General features: G+C 40.0%; 1 protein-coding gene across 5 annotated transcripts in view; it reads left to right on the forward strand.

Annotated features, from left to right (window-relative positions):
* Positions 1 to 6,552: 6,552 nt before the first annotated feature.
* ppfia1 (PTPRF interacting protein alpha 1) overlaps positions 6,553 to 15,187 on the forward strand; it is a 126,968-nt gene continuing 118,333 nt past the window's right edge. For all 5 annotated transcript variants that reach the window (XM_080453528.1, XM_080453526.1, XM_080453529.1 and 2 more), the window contains exon 1: positions 6,553 to 7,911. The gene's annotated coding sequence lies outside the window, so the exon portion shown is untranslated. The remainder of the gene's footprint in view (positions 7,912 to 15,187) is intronic.

The following is a 15,187-nucleotide window of genomic DNA, read 5'->3' on the forward strand; positions in this document are numbered from 1 at the left end:
GGGGGGGCAAGTGGAAAAGGAGAAGTTATCTACATATTTACACTTGTACAGTACCTGAGATAAGATGTAAAAGTTTCGTGAACTTAGCAGTGTATACTGTGCATGATATACTTATGGACGTTAGTTAAAGGGTAAGACCACTTTAGTAGAGGTTTGGGTTGTGTAGTTACCTTGCCATGATGTAACTCCAAAGGTGGGCAAGAAATCAAAAATAATTGCTCCATTGATTAGAAATTGATAATTCAAAATATGCTCCTCATTGACTTACATTGTACGGTAAAACATCTCTCAAAGTCATTCTTTTAGCACATAAATGAACACAAACATAGCTGATTCAGACAATATAGAGCATCACCAAACCCAGTACTGTTAGTTTTTTTAATAAAAATGTCAACTTCCTGTTGATTTTACTATTTGAAGATCTGGATCCGGATCCGCGTATCCAGTCCGGGTTTTCTACTTATTAAAAATGGCAAAATCAACAGGAATTTGACATTTTTATAAAAAAAATAAACAGTACTGGGTTTGGTGATGTTCTATATTGTCTGAATTAACTTGGTTTGCGTTCGTTTTTGTGCTAAAAGAGTGACTTTGAGAGCTGTTTTACCGTACAATGTAAGTCAATGAGGAGCATATTTTGAATTATCAATTTCTAATCAATGGAGCAATTATTTTTTATTTCTAGCCCACCTTTGGAGTTACATCATGGCAAGGTAACTACACAACCCAAACCTCTACCAAAGTGGTCTTACCCTTTAAGGTGCTTAGGGGAAAAAAAGCACAATAAAAGACAAAAGTGGTATAATCCAAATAAAGTAGACTGACTCTGGTATAATCCACAAGTATGTCCATGAGAAAGCACAAAGAGGAAAAAAGAAAAGGTCACTTGTACCCGGTGTAATCCACAGGTGGGTCCAAGGAAGAGCTAGTCGCTTCTTTTGGGCTTGTTTTCATCAATCAATGAATCAAGCTTTATGTATGCTTTAAAAGAAAATAAATGCATTAAAACATTTGTTTTAAGAGAACAGGTAAAGCAGGAAGAGAAATGCAGCAATCTAAGTAAAAGCCATGCTAAAAAGATGTGTCTTTCTTAAGATTTCCTTTCCTTAAAATGTTCCTTTCCACTTATACTTAGGAAGCATTGCAGACAAGTAGGCAGGTGCATTTCATGATTTAAAAATCAGTAAAAATAATTTTAAATCTATTCTTAACCTGACAGGCAACCAATGCAGGGAGTGGGACTTTTTAGTACTTTTACTTTTGGTACTTTAAGTACATGTTGATACCAATACCTTTGTACTTTTAATCAAGTAAACTTTTTTCCAGACTTTTACTTGTAACAGCACATTGCAGTATTGATACTTTTACAGTACTTAAGTAAAGCATTTGAGTACTTTTTCCACCACTGCGAGACACCTCCACCAAACTAAACTGTCCAGTCATCCGCTGGACTGATCCATCTTGACAAGCTCCTCCCACAGCAGACTGCAGTATCATTTCAGTTGCTACTCAAGAGGAAGAAGCATCATGCTGTCTTTGACCCTTAACATCAGAGGCTTTGCGACGGCGCTGCAGGCCCCTTCAAGGCCAAGGTCAACGTGGGTCCTGTGACTGTCGAGCCCCGCAGCGGAAGGGGAAGCCTTTCTTTCTACGCACACGTTGCAAACTCCTGGAACTTCAGCTTATATTCATCTTGTCTAGCTGGAGGACCTTGGCCTGCTGCATGCTGCATGCTCAGCCACCCTGAAGACATTGATGTTGTGGAATAACTAAAACCCCTCCTTCCGGGAAACAAAACGCTCGCCCCAGAACACCCTCGCCCCCATTTCTTTTCGCAGACCGCTCCCCCCCCCCACACCCCCCAGCGGTTCTTGTTTTAGTGAGGTTAAGGTTAGGTTGTGCCCTATATTTCACATTCAATAAATCTGCCCCCCCTCCAAACACGCACGCACACGCACACGCGCACACACACACACACACACACACACACACACACACACACACACACACACACACACACACACACACACACACACACACACACACACACACACACACACACACACACACACACACACACACACACACCTCTATTGCTATTGAAATTCCACAGGTGCTTTATTATCTCTATATCTTTATGACTATAATGTCTTTGTCCCTATCTTTATGTTGTTGTGTTATTGTTAGCACTGTATTGTAGACCTTTGCCTGCTACACTTGCATTTGGCTGCTTGTAGCCTACTTGTCCTGTGTGAGTATAGGCCTACTGGTAACCGGAGCACTCGCCCCAAAACACACACACACACACACACACACACACATTTTCCCCACGGACCGCTCGCCCGTTTAGGAATAAGGTAGGTTTAGACATAGTTTTACTGAGGTTAAGTTTAGGAATAAGGTTAGGTTTAGACATAGTTTTACTGAGGTTAAGTTTAGGAATAAGGTTAGGTTTAGACATAGTTTTACTGAGGTTAAGGTTAGGAATAAGGTTAGGTTTAGACATAGTTTTACTGAGGTTAAGTTTAGGAATAAGGTTAGGTTTAGACATAGTTTTACTGAGGTTAAGGTTAGGAATAAGGTTAGGTTTAGACATAGTTTACTGAGGTTAAGTTTAGGAATAAGGTTAGGTTTAGACATAGTTTTACTGAGGTTACGTTTAGGAATAAGGTTAGGTTTAGACATAGTTTACTGAGGTTAAGTTTAGGAATAAGGTTAGGTTTAGACATAGTTTTACTGAGGTTACGTTTAGGAATAAGGTTAGGTTTAGACATAGTTTTACTGAGGTTAAGGTTAGGAATAAGGTTAGGTTTAGACATAGTTTTACTGAGGTTAAGTTTAGGAATAAGGTTAGGTTTAGACATAGTTTTACTGAGGTTAAGGTTAGGAATAAGGTTAGGTTTAGACATAGTTTTACTGAGGTTAAGGTTAGGAATAAGGTTAGGTTTAGACATAGTTTTACTGAGGTTAAGGTTAGGAATAAGGTTAGGTTTAGACATAGTTTTACTGAGGTTAAGGTTAGGAATAAGGTTAGGTTTAGACATAGTTTTACTGAGGTTAAGGTTAGGAATAAGGTTAGGTTTAGACATAGTTTTACTGAGGTTAAGGTTAGGAATAAGGTTAGGTTTAGACATAGTTTTACTGAGGTTAAGGTTAGGAATAAGGTTAGGTTTAGACATAGTTTTACTGAGGTTAAGTTTAGGAATAAGGTTAGGTTTAGACATAGTTTTACTGAGGTTAAGTTTAGGAATAAGGTTAGGTTTAGACATAGTTTTACTGATGTTAAGTTTAGGAATAAGGTTAGGTTTAGACATAGTTTTACTGAGGTTAAGGTTAGGAATAAGGTTAGGTTTAGACATAGTTTTACTGAGGTTAAGGTTAGGAATAAGGTTAGGTTTAGACATAGTTTTACTGAGGTTAAGGTTAGGAATAAGGTTAGGTTTAGACATAGTTTTACTGAGGTTAAGGTTAGGAATAAGGTTAGGTTTAGACATAGTTTTACTGAGGTTAAGGTTAGGAATAAGGTTAGGTTTAGACATAGTTTTACTGAGGTTAAGGTTAGGAATAAGGTTAGGTTTAGACATAGTTTTACTGAGGTTAAGGTTAGGAATAAGGTTAGGTTTAGACATAGTTTTACTGAGGTTAAGGTTAGGAATAAGGTTAGGTTTAGACATAGTTTTACTGAGGTTAAGGTTAGGAATAAGGTTAGGTTTAAACATAGTTTTACTGAGGTTAAGTTTAGGAATAAGGTTAGGTTTAAACATAGTTTTACTGAGGTTAAGGTTAGGAATAAGGTTAGGTTTAGACATAGTTTTACTGAGGTTAAGGTTAGGAATAAGGTTAGGTTTAGACATAGTTTTACTGAGGTTAAGGTTAGGAATAAGGTTAGGTTTAGACATAGTTTTACTAAGGTTAAGGTTAGGAATAAGGTTAGGTTTAAACATAGTTTTACTGAGGTTAAGGTTAGGAATAAGGTTAGGTTTAGACATAGTTTACTGAGGTTAAGGTTAGGAATAAGGTTAGGTTTAGACATAGTTTTACTGAGGTTAAGTTTAGGAATAAGGTTAGGTTTAGACATAGTTTACTGAGGTTAAGGTTAGGAATAAGGTTAGGTTTAGACATAGTTTTACTGAGGTTAAGGTTAGGAATAAGGTTAGGTTTAGACATAGTTTACTGAGGTTAAGTTTAGGAATACCTGGTGTCCACTGTTCCGAGGTCAGCTCAGGTCACCATATTTGACCCGGGGCGAGCGACGAGCGTTCTTATAACCCTCTTGATTATTGGAACCATTTTGTTGCATTTTGTACTCTCTCAGAGAGAGTTATGTCACATAACTTATGTGACAACTTATGTATGTGTTTGAAATCAAAAAGTTTGAGAACCAACCACAACAATACCATGAGCAGAGCAACACTCAACCACGACGCCGAGTGGGGCCGAGGTTTGACGAGCGTGCCCGAGTGATACTGCCGAGAACCAGTGTTGCCAGATTCTGTGGGACAAATAAGCAGCCAGGTCTAGGAAAACAAGCCCAAAAGAAGCCACTATTATATTAGGCCACATGAGCACTTTAAACCTACAGTAGGCTGTGTATACTGTATACATCGGCCATTTGAAAATAGACAATCTCCAAGCTCACAACGTGTCGTGATGCAACACATTGTTAGCTTGATGATCGGCTATTTCCAAAATAATCTTGAAATAAAATGGAAGATAAAAAAAAAAGATTTTAACAACACAATGTGGTATGGAGCTCCCTGACACAAAATATTTTCAGGTGGGGGTTAGGGGACAAATACATATAACCTGGGGGTCCATGGCATGAAAACATTTGAGAACTGGTTTAAATAAAAATTACAAAACAATTTGGACACAAGCCCAAATAAGCAACTACACTTTACAAACAGGCCCAATATATATATATATATATATATATATATATATATATATATATATATATATATGATTTACAAGGACCTTTACAGAAAAGAAGGCCATAGTTGCTTATAATAATCAGACATGGCAACGCTGCCGAGAACGGCCGACTTTTGCCGATTGTCGCTGTCCTCCTCCGACTGGCCGTGTTGCCATGTCCGCTTATTATAAGCGACTTTTGGCTTGTTTTCCTATAAAGTAGCTTGTAAATATTGGTACTTGCTGGTTGTGCTTATTTTGGGCTTGTTTCATAATGTTGTTTAAACCAGTGGTTCTTAAACATTTTCACGTCAAGGACCCCCAGATTAATATGTATTTGTTCACAAACCCCCATCTGATATTTTTTTTTTGTGCCAGGGACCCCATACCAGATTTGTGTTGTTAAAATGTTTCAAAACATATTCAAGATGTTTCACGTTTTTCCAAGACTTTATTTTGAAAATAGCATGAGCTTGTATGAGCTTGTATCTGGGTTGAGGACAGAGTACAGCAACATGCAATGGGCCTGGTCTACAAGATGGTACACTACACCACAAAGTCACCCATGTACCTGTCAAACTACTTCAAAAAACGTCAATGCCCTACCACCAGTAGTGAAGGAGTGTAAAACCCTACTCTCCTTCAAAACCGCCCTAAAAGAGTTCCTACAGGGGGCTGCTATTTGAAACTGGCCCCTGTAAAAGGACCCCAATGGAAACAAGCCAAAGTGCTTTCTAGGGTTTAAAATCCTCTTAGCAGACCTTGTATTGAACTGTACTTTCCTGTGCTTTTTTTGTTGCAAACTGCTAATAAAGTATTCAATCAATCAATCAATCAATCAATCAATCAATCAATCAATCAATCAATCAATCCATCCATCCATCCATCCATCCATCCATCCATCCATCCATCCATCAATCAATCAATGTGCTCATGTAGCATAGTCCAGCATGAACCCATGTACCTGTCAAAGTACTTCAAAAACTTAAATGAAGTCCACAATCACAACACCAGAGGTAGCTCCACTGATCACGTCCAACCCAGATTCGGCACAAACAAGGGGTTGAATTCGTCCTCCTGCTATGCAACAAAAATGTGGAATGCCCTAGGAGTGTAGATCCCTACTCTCCTTCAAAACTGCCCTATAAGAGTACCTTCAGGAGGCTGCAATTTGAAACTGGCCCCTGTAAAAGTCATAACCTACCCCCCCCACCCCTTTTTTTCAAACTTTTTACAGTAAATATTTTAGTTTTTCTTAACTTTCAATTCTAAACTGTTTGTATGATGTTCTGCATAGTAGTGTATATATGTTTGTCATTTAATGTCTCTATGAATTGAGTAGGCCTACATATGGACCCCATTTGAAACAAGCCGTTAGGCTTTCATGGGCTTTTTAATCCTATTTAGTTGACCGTGTATTTAAACTGTACTTTCATGTGTTTTTTTAAGGCCTGTGTTTTTTCTAAATAAAGTATTCAATCAATCAATAAATCTATCAGCGTAGTCGCTTCTTTGGGGCTTGTTTTCCTAGACCTAGTTGCTTGTTTCTCTCTCCGAATCTGGCAACCCTGGCCACAGCAGCAGCAGCAGCAGCCCAGGAGAGAGAGAGAGAGAGAGAGATCAGGGAAGGACCGGAGCTTCAGGCAGGAGGACGACGTTACCCTCTCCTCTCTGTCCTGGAAGAAGAGCCATAGAAAACCCCCTAAACCTGGATGTAGCAGAGAGAGAGAGAGAGACACAGAGAGAGAGAGAGAGAGAGAGAGAGAGAGAGAGAGAGAGAGAGAGAGAGAGAGAGAGAGAGTCTTAGGTTATAACAACCTGAAGGGTTCATGGTGTGTTTTCATAGTTTCTCCCAGAAGGTTCTGATCTTCAGTCCAGACTCCAGAGTTCCTCTGGTGACGCGGATCAACATCAAACGGTTCTGGAGGATCAACGACGGGACGCTAACTAAACCAAACAAACTGCCGTTAGCTTAGCATTAGCATCACTCTTGGTGGAGTACATTATTCTCCCCCGGTTTGTTTGTTTATGTTTACATCGTCTAGTTTCCTCCATAACCAGAGGACTAAACTACACCATCCTTCCTGACGCCAGGACTTTATTAACGCGTTGCCAGGGTTTCCATTATAGGGAAGTATTTGGTTATTTGTGTTTTTTTACTTCATAAAGTATTAGTATTTTTTACTTTATGAAGTATTAAAGCCAGCGGTGTCTCTTTGCTAACTTGGGGCAAACACATCCAACCGACCGAAGCTAGCTTTAGCTTCTTTAGCTTCTTTAGCTTAGCCGGGGCTAGTTAGCCACAGTTAGCTTGCTGGCTAAGCTAAGCGGCTGAGCCCCCCAGAGGTTTAGCTTAGCATTAGCATGCCGTGCTAAAAGCGCTCGTTCCACGTCAGCCGGTTGGCTCCACTAACTAAACAGCTGGTTCTACTGCTGTTGTTGTGGTTTCATTTAAATTTTTATTGGACGTGGGGTTTTATACTTGTGGAGGATGTTGTGTGTGTGTTTGTGTGGTAGTTTGTTTGTGTGTTGAAAACACAAGGATTACAAAGAAGAATCCACTGTAGTTTTTCTTGGTAAATGTCAGCTATGCAATCATCTGGATGTTAGCCTGCCTGTGCTAACGTTGACCTGGAATCCTGCCCTCACTCTCTGGCTCTCTGGATGTGGCTCTGCTGTCCAAGGCCTTCATGGATTCCTTTCCACCGGGACTGACTCTACTATAGTAGAGCTCGAACGACTGTGGATTGACTCTACTATTATAGTAGAGCTCGAATGACTCTTGGATGGATTGACTCTACTGTATTAGAGCTCTAATATCTCTGGATTGACTACCATAGTAGATCTTGAATGACTCTGGATTGACCTGAGAGCTTGGATGATAAACTCTGTGTATTTAATATTTTCTAACTGGGGGAAACCTGGATATATACCGTTGACTGACACCGGTGGAGAATACAAGTGGACTACTAAGGGATCTGACAACATCCTGCAAAGGTGAGAGAATAAAGCAAAACAAACAGATAAGCACACACTGTATAAAAATGATGATTGTTGTTGGGTAAGTGATTTTCTGTGATCAAAATGAGTGTTAAATAGCTCTATATTGTGATAGTACTCATTGCTATAGAGTGTTAGTTCAGTAACAGGAGTCTCCATGTCTCTATAAAACTGAAAATGCATTTTCAGATCAGGATACCAACTTTATCCAATCAGGATAGAGAATTGTGACAGGATACAGATTAAACAAGTGAAATTGGAAGTGAAGACGCATAGAAATGATCAGACATCAAGTAGAACTGGAACACTATAAACATGAAGCTGATAAATGGATACTCTCTCCTGATTAACTGAAATGTTGTCACCTACCTGAAATTGTATTTTCTGTTTATTAAAGAGCTGGAGAGACCCCTGTTACTGAACAAACACACTATAGCAATGATTACTATCAGCATATAGTGCTTTAACCTTTTAATACAAAACTTTTTGTTTTAGCCAAAAAATATCACTTAACCTACCTTTTAAATTTAACCCTGAGAATGTGTTGTTGGTGCAAATGGAACCGAAAGGGACCCCCGTACTACTATAAGGGCTCAGGTAAAAAGGTGTTGGGCAAAACTGAACTCTAAAAGGTCCATTGGGAAATAAATTAACCCAAAAGTGTTGGAATTAGGGATGGGACGAGAATCGTTATCGTTTATCGTGATTAAAAACGCTCGCAGTAATCGTATCGTAGAGATTTTAGGATGGACGAATTAGCTTTTGTTGAGCTGCAAATTCAGTACAACTTCCAAAAAATAGCAGATCTACAAGCTCACAACGCGTTGTGTTGTGAGCTTGTAGATCGGCTGTTTTTGAATGACTGTTCCCTCCCAGAATAGGGATGCTGGGGGTTCACGTGATTAACAACAAAAGTGGCATTTTAAGTTTTTAAGCATATTTTGATTATCGCCATAATATGGTTAATCGCAATTATATTTGCCACAATAATTGTGATGTCATTTTCATATCGTCCCTAGTTGGAATACGAGGTTCATTCTTTACAGAGAACAATAGTTGCATCTACTATATAAAAAAAAGAAGCAGAAAACAATGTAAGACACACACAAACACACACACACACACACACACACACACACACCACTTCATGAGAGCATTTTCAGGACTCTTTGATTGAATATTTTTATTAAAGGGATAGTTCACCTTTTTTTTCCTATTGATTAGTCACCTCATGGAGACTTGAATTAATGGATATTCTTAAGTTTTTGTCTCATTCCGAAAACAACAATTTGATGACCTGCAGCGGTTCCGGTAGGAGACACAAAGAGTCTCCTTTGTGTCTCCTACCGGAACCGCTGCCTACCTACCGGTCCGTTGGTCATCAAATGAATGGCTTAAGAATGCGACAAAAACTAAACTAACGCTAGGAAAAAAAGTATTTTTTTGGGTGAACTATCCCTTTAAGAACTTTAACAGTACAGGTATTACAGTCAAAGGTTACGTTATGTTAGAAGGATAACACACAAAAAAAAACAGGGGTTTGTTGGTCAACTGTTGGAAATAGATAACAACTGTAGGCAGTGAATGAGTGAATGCCATCACTGTTCTACTTTTTTCTATTGGCCTTATAATTGATATGACTTTTTTTTATTAATTATTAATCCATCTGATTAAGCATCTCAAAACCACCCTACAACCACGTGGTCTGTGTCGCGCATCTCCTGCCATTTTAGATTTCTTTGGGCTATTCAAAAATAGCTGATCTACAAGCTCATAGTGCGGCACCGAGTGCCACGAGTGCCGCGATATGAGCTTGTAGATCTGCTAATTTTTTTTAAATCGTGAAAATGTGTGCGAGATGTTTTAAAGCGAACATTTTTTACTCGATTCAATGCTTCTTTCAATATTTGTCAATATTTAATTGGACAAATGGTCAGCTTTAAAAAATGATATATATTCAAAGATTTGCACCATTTTTTTTTCAAACAAAATAGCAGATCTACAACCTCATAGCCTCATAGCCTCATAGCTTGTATATCTATTATATGCTATTTTTAAATGCATACATTTTTACATTACAACAGGGGTCTTCAACAGGGGGTCCGGGACCCCTAGGGGGTCCTCAGAGTTACTACAGGGGGTCTGCCAAATCTTTGTGACATGATTTTCTCTTTTACATTAACCACTTGAACCCTAGCATCCCTTTCCTGAGGAGAACTTTAGCCAAAAATAGCCGATCTACAAGCTCACAACGCCTCGCAGCGCGAGGCGTTGTGAGCTTGTAGATCTGCTATTTTTGGCACAGAGTTATAGGTGTGTAGAGGGGGGAAAAAGAGCAGCAAAAGTTTATCTGAAACACGATTTTATACAATATAGAGGGGGTCCCTGCTTCATCTCTCTCTCTCTCAGCTAGGGGGTCCTTGGCCTGAAAAGATATCAGATCTACAAGCTCTCAACGCCTCGTGCTGTGAGGCGTTGTGAGCTTGTAGATCTGATATTTTCGGCTAATGTTCCCCTCAGAACAGGGATGCTAGGGGTTCAAGTGGTTAAAGGGGTAGTTCACCCCCCAAATAACTTTTTTTCTATTGATTACTCACCCCATGGAGCCTTGAATTCATGGATATTTTTTTGTTTTTGTCGCATTCCTTCCTTTATTATTTGATTATAATAAATGTAGCCCCATTGATTCCGGTAGGAGACACAAATGCATTTGTGTCTCCTACCGGAATCAATGGGGACACATTTATTATAATCAAATTATTGGCTTAGGAATGTGACAAAAACAAAAAAAAAATTATGAATTCAAGGCTCCAGATGGTCAGTAATCAATAGAAAAAAAGTTATTTGGGGGGTGAACTACCCCTTTAATGTAAAAAAAAATCATGTCACACAAAGATTTGGCGGACCCCCTGTAGTAGCTCTGAGGGCCTCCTAGGGGTCCCGGAACCCCTGTTGAAGACCCCTGCATTACAACATAAAGACCCATGATTGGTGACTGTTGATCTTTACGTTACAACATAAGGGATGTTGTCAATAAGTTGGACTGGACCCGCCATCTGTTAATACCCCCCCCCCCCCTTCTGATAAACATTGTTCTTGGATGGCCTGACCTCGTTTTGGTGAAACTGGTTTTATGTTTTCATCCAGTCTGCTGACAGACATGCAGTGTTGGTTGCCACATTTTGTGAGAGAAACAAGCAACCAACCAAGTGTATGATGAATATGAGCCAAAAAGAAGCTGCTACTATAACAGGCCACACGAGCACTTTTGAAAATAAGCAGATCTACAAGCTCACAACGCACGCGCGATGCGCTGTGAGCTTGTAGATCTGCTATTTTCCCCCCCAAAAAAATCTTGAAATACAATGTGAAATATTACACAAACACATATCTGGTACGGGGACTCCCTGGCACAAAACATTTTCAAATGAGGGTTATGGAGGGACAAAAACATATGAATTCGGGGGTCCATGAGGACATGAAAATGTTTGAGAACCAGTGGTTTAAACATTAGAAAACAAGCTCCAATAACCAACTACACATTAGAAACAAGCCCAAAAAACAACAACTACACATTAGAAACAAGCCCCAAAAAAACAACTACACATTAGAAACAAGCCCAAAAAGCTGCAACCCGCAAGGCCACAACTACCAATATTTATATGCAACAAGGATAATTCCTTTTAAAGGAGGAGTTCACCCAAAAAATGACTTATTTTCTATCAATTGCACACCCTATGAAGCCTTGAATCCATGGATTCTTTTTTGTTTTTGTCGCATTCCTAAGCTAATAATTTGATTCCCGTCTCCTACCGGCTAATGTATCCGGTAGGAGACACAAAGTAGATTATTTGTGTCTCCTACCGGAAATACACACGGTCATCAAATTATTGTTTTAGGAATGCCACAAAAACAAAAATAAATTCATGAAATCAAGGCTTCATGGGGTGTGTAATTGATAAAAAATAAGATTTTTTTTGGGTGAACTCCTCCTTTAACAGGACGTTCATGAAAGTCCTTGCGGGCTTGTTTCCAATGAGGGCCTGTGAGCAATTAGGGGTTAAGAGTCTTGCTCAGGGACACATTTCATTTCATCGACACACATGCTGGCGTGGCCTGGAATCGTACCTGGGGCAACCAGGGCCTCTGGCTCCCTAGGCGGGCTCACTAACCACTCAGCTATGGCCCCCCCAGATCACATGACTTAACAGAAGAACTAGCCAAAAGTCGCTTATAATAAGCAGACATGGCAACACTGCTAACATGGGTTAATGTGGCATATTCCACCACTGATGGTTACTGTGTAAGTAAGTATTCATAAATGTTTATGTTTTTATTTATGGGTGGTAGGAGGGGGGGGGGGGGTCTTTGATACAGTTATTAAGAGTTACAGACAGTAGAGTGTTATGGTCGCTGAACTGGACACAATGGCTTCTGAAAGAAAATGCCCTTTGGCCATTATAGTGGTGTGTGTGTGTGTGTGTGTGTGTGTGTGTGTGTGTGTGTGTGTGTGTGTGTGTGTGTGTGTGTGTGTGTGTGTGTGTGTGTGTGTGTGTGTGTGTGTGTGTGTGTGTGTGTGTGTGTGTGTGTGTGTGTGTGTGTGTGTGTGTGTGTGTGTGTGTGTGTGTGTGTGTGTGTGTGTGTGTGTGTGTGTGTGTGTGTGTGTGGGGGGGGGGGGGGGTTGCAATTGGTTAGCACTCAGGTCCTCCCATTTTGCAAATTACTGTTGAGTTGTAAATGTCCTCTTAGGTATGTTAAATCCAGATCACATGACTTCAGGCCTTTCTGTCCGGCAGTCTACAGGTCCTAAGGCCCCCTGGGGGGGGGGGGCGGGGGCCAGAGAGTGGTTGTAATTATTCCACAGGCCTTCCTGCCCCGGCTATTGTCTGTCTGTCTGTCTGTCTGTCTGTCTGTCTGTCTGTCCATCCGTGCATCATGGCCAACAAACGTCAGCCTCTACACTTGTTAACTTACACAGGCCTCTTCCTCCTACCTGGGCAGTGGGCTCACACTAGAGTTGTTCCCATTAGGCCTGTCTGTCACCATTACACATTTAAGATGACCAAATAATTGCGATTAACAATTTAACCCTTTAAGACCGGGAACGCATCTGTGTCATTACAAGCTCGTAGCACGGCACCAAGTGCCGCCCGCGCTACAAGCTTGTAGATCTGCTAATTCTTTTTTTTAATCGTGAAAATGTGTTCAAATCTTGAGTTTGAATATATATATATATATACTTTTTTAAAGCGAAAGTTTTTAACTCAAATCTTTGCTTCTGGGGATTTTACAAATGTCTTCTAAATCCTAATCCTTTTTAATATATCTTTTTTTAACTTATGTTGCTATATTATCAATGGTTTCTGGCTTTTGTCTTGTCAAGGACCCCCAGAATAACATGTATTTGTCCGCGGACCCCCTCCCATCTAAAAATATTTTGTTCCAGGGACACGATTTTTCTAAAAATAGCAGATCTACAAGCTCATAGCACGGCACTCGGTGCCGCGCGCCTCCGCCCAAGTGGAGCTTACTGTGAAACCGTGCTCGGGTTGTGTGTGTGTGTGTGTCCTCTAGGGGTCACGCTCTCATTGGCTGCTGACAGATCTCAGAGTGGAGCTTACTATGAAACCAACCCACTCGCCCCCCAAACACGGTGAAATAGCACGGATTGACAAACGGCAATTCCGTGCATAGATGACTAGGAACTCCCAAACTCCGTGCATAGGAGAACCATATCCCCCCCCCCCCCATTAACTTCAATGCGAGGCGGAGGCAGTCACGTGACTTTCTCTCTATGCTCTCCCCATCACGGTGAAATAACACGGATTACAAGTCCGTAAATACACAACATTTTCGAGCTGCGTTTGCTTCCCGCGTTCGCGCGTCTTACTTGTTAATAAAAAAAAACGGGGGGGGGGGGGGGGTCTGTCCATGTTACCTTGGATGACGTGAGCCTTTATTGACCCCATAGTGGCAGTGACTGTGTGTGTGTGTGTGTGTGTGTGTGTGTGTGTGTGTGTGTGCATGTGCATCATGATATTCCACTACAGTTAGTTAACCCATCAAGATAGGGAAAGCATCTGTCATTTATTTGTCATTCTTAAACCATTATATTATACTTTGGATATAAAAAAAATGGCTGTTCAAAAACTATTCTTTTTTGCAAATCTTTGAATATATATATATATATGTATGTTTAGTTTTTTGTATCGTGAAAATTTGTGCTAATCTTTGAATATATTTTAAAGTGAACATTTGTAACTCAAATCTTTGCTTCCTGGGGGATTCTACAAATGTCTTCTAAATCCTACGTTTTTTTGAAAAAACGTTTTTTGCTATAATAATATCAGTGGTTCTCAAACCTTTTTCATGTCAAGGACCCCACAAAATGATATTTCTTTGGCCACGGACCCCCCCCATCTCAAAATATGATGTTCCAGGGACCCCAAGAAGCAAAGATTTGAGTAACAAATGTTCGGTTAAAAAATATATATTCAAAGATTTGCACAAACTTTCACGATAAACAATTTTTTTTTATCTACAAGCTTGTATATCTGCTATTTTTGAACAGCCAAATTAATAATGGTCATAGCTAAAAAATATAATATGACACAGATGCGTTCCCGGTCGTAATGCATTAAGGAGCCTTCTTTAGTCGTGGTAATTGCCCGGGGTTCCTCACTACTCATTAACGGCTGGTTCCCTGGTGTGTTGGTGTTGTGGATGAGGTCATCGTCTCATCCCTCCTACAGATAGGATAACCACGCTATAAATCCCAGAGGGGGGGGGGAACGTTCATTCATTGGTTGTCATGACAACAGCAGCAGTAACAATTCCTGGGGTATAGAAAAAAAACCCAAACGAGAGCAACGACAACAATGCAATACAGTAAATGATGAAGAGTAGTACGTGTACTACGATACTAATAATACAATAATATAATCATACACGCCCTTTACGTTCAGTTCAGGGGTGATGCCACTTTGATGATGGAGAGGGCCATTATACTGTATATCCACACTCACTCCAGAGGGCCACGATGCATATACTATACAGAAACCTAGCTCTTATCGCTGTATTTTGACTTTTTTCTTAAATGAATGCCGTACTTCGCCATTCTATGTCACACAAAAGTAACAAAAATAGCCGATCTACAAGCTCAAAACGCGTCGCCCTGCGACGCGTTTTGAGCTTGTAGATCGGCTATTTTTGTTATTTTTGAATTGAAATCCTGATTTTATTTTTGGTTGCTATTTTTCAATTGGAATCCTGA

Source organism: Gymnoscopelus braueri, assembly GCF_963280865.1.
Source record: "Gymnoscopelus braueri genome assembly, chromosome: 1".
NCBI classification, from domain to species: Eukaryota; Metazoa; Chordata; class Actinopteri; order Myctophiformes; family Myctophidae; genus Gymnoscopelus; species Gymnoscopelus braueri.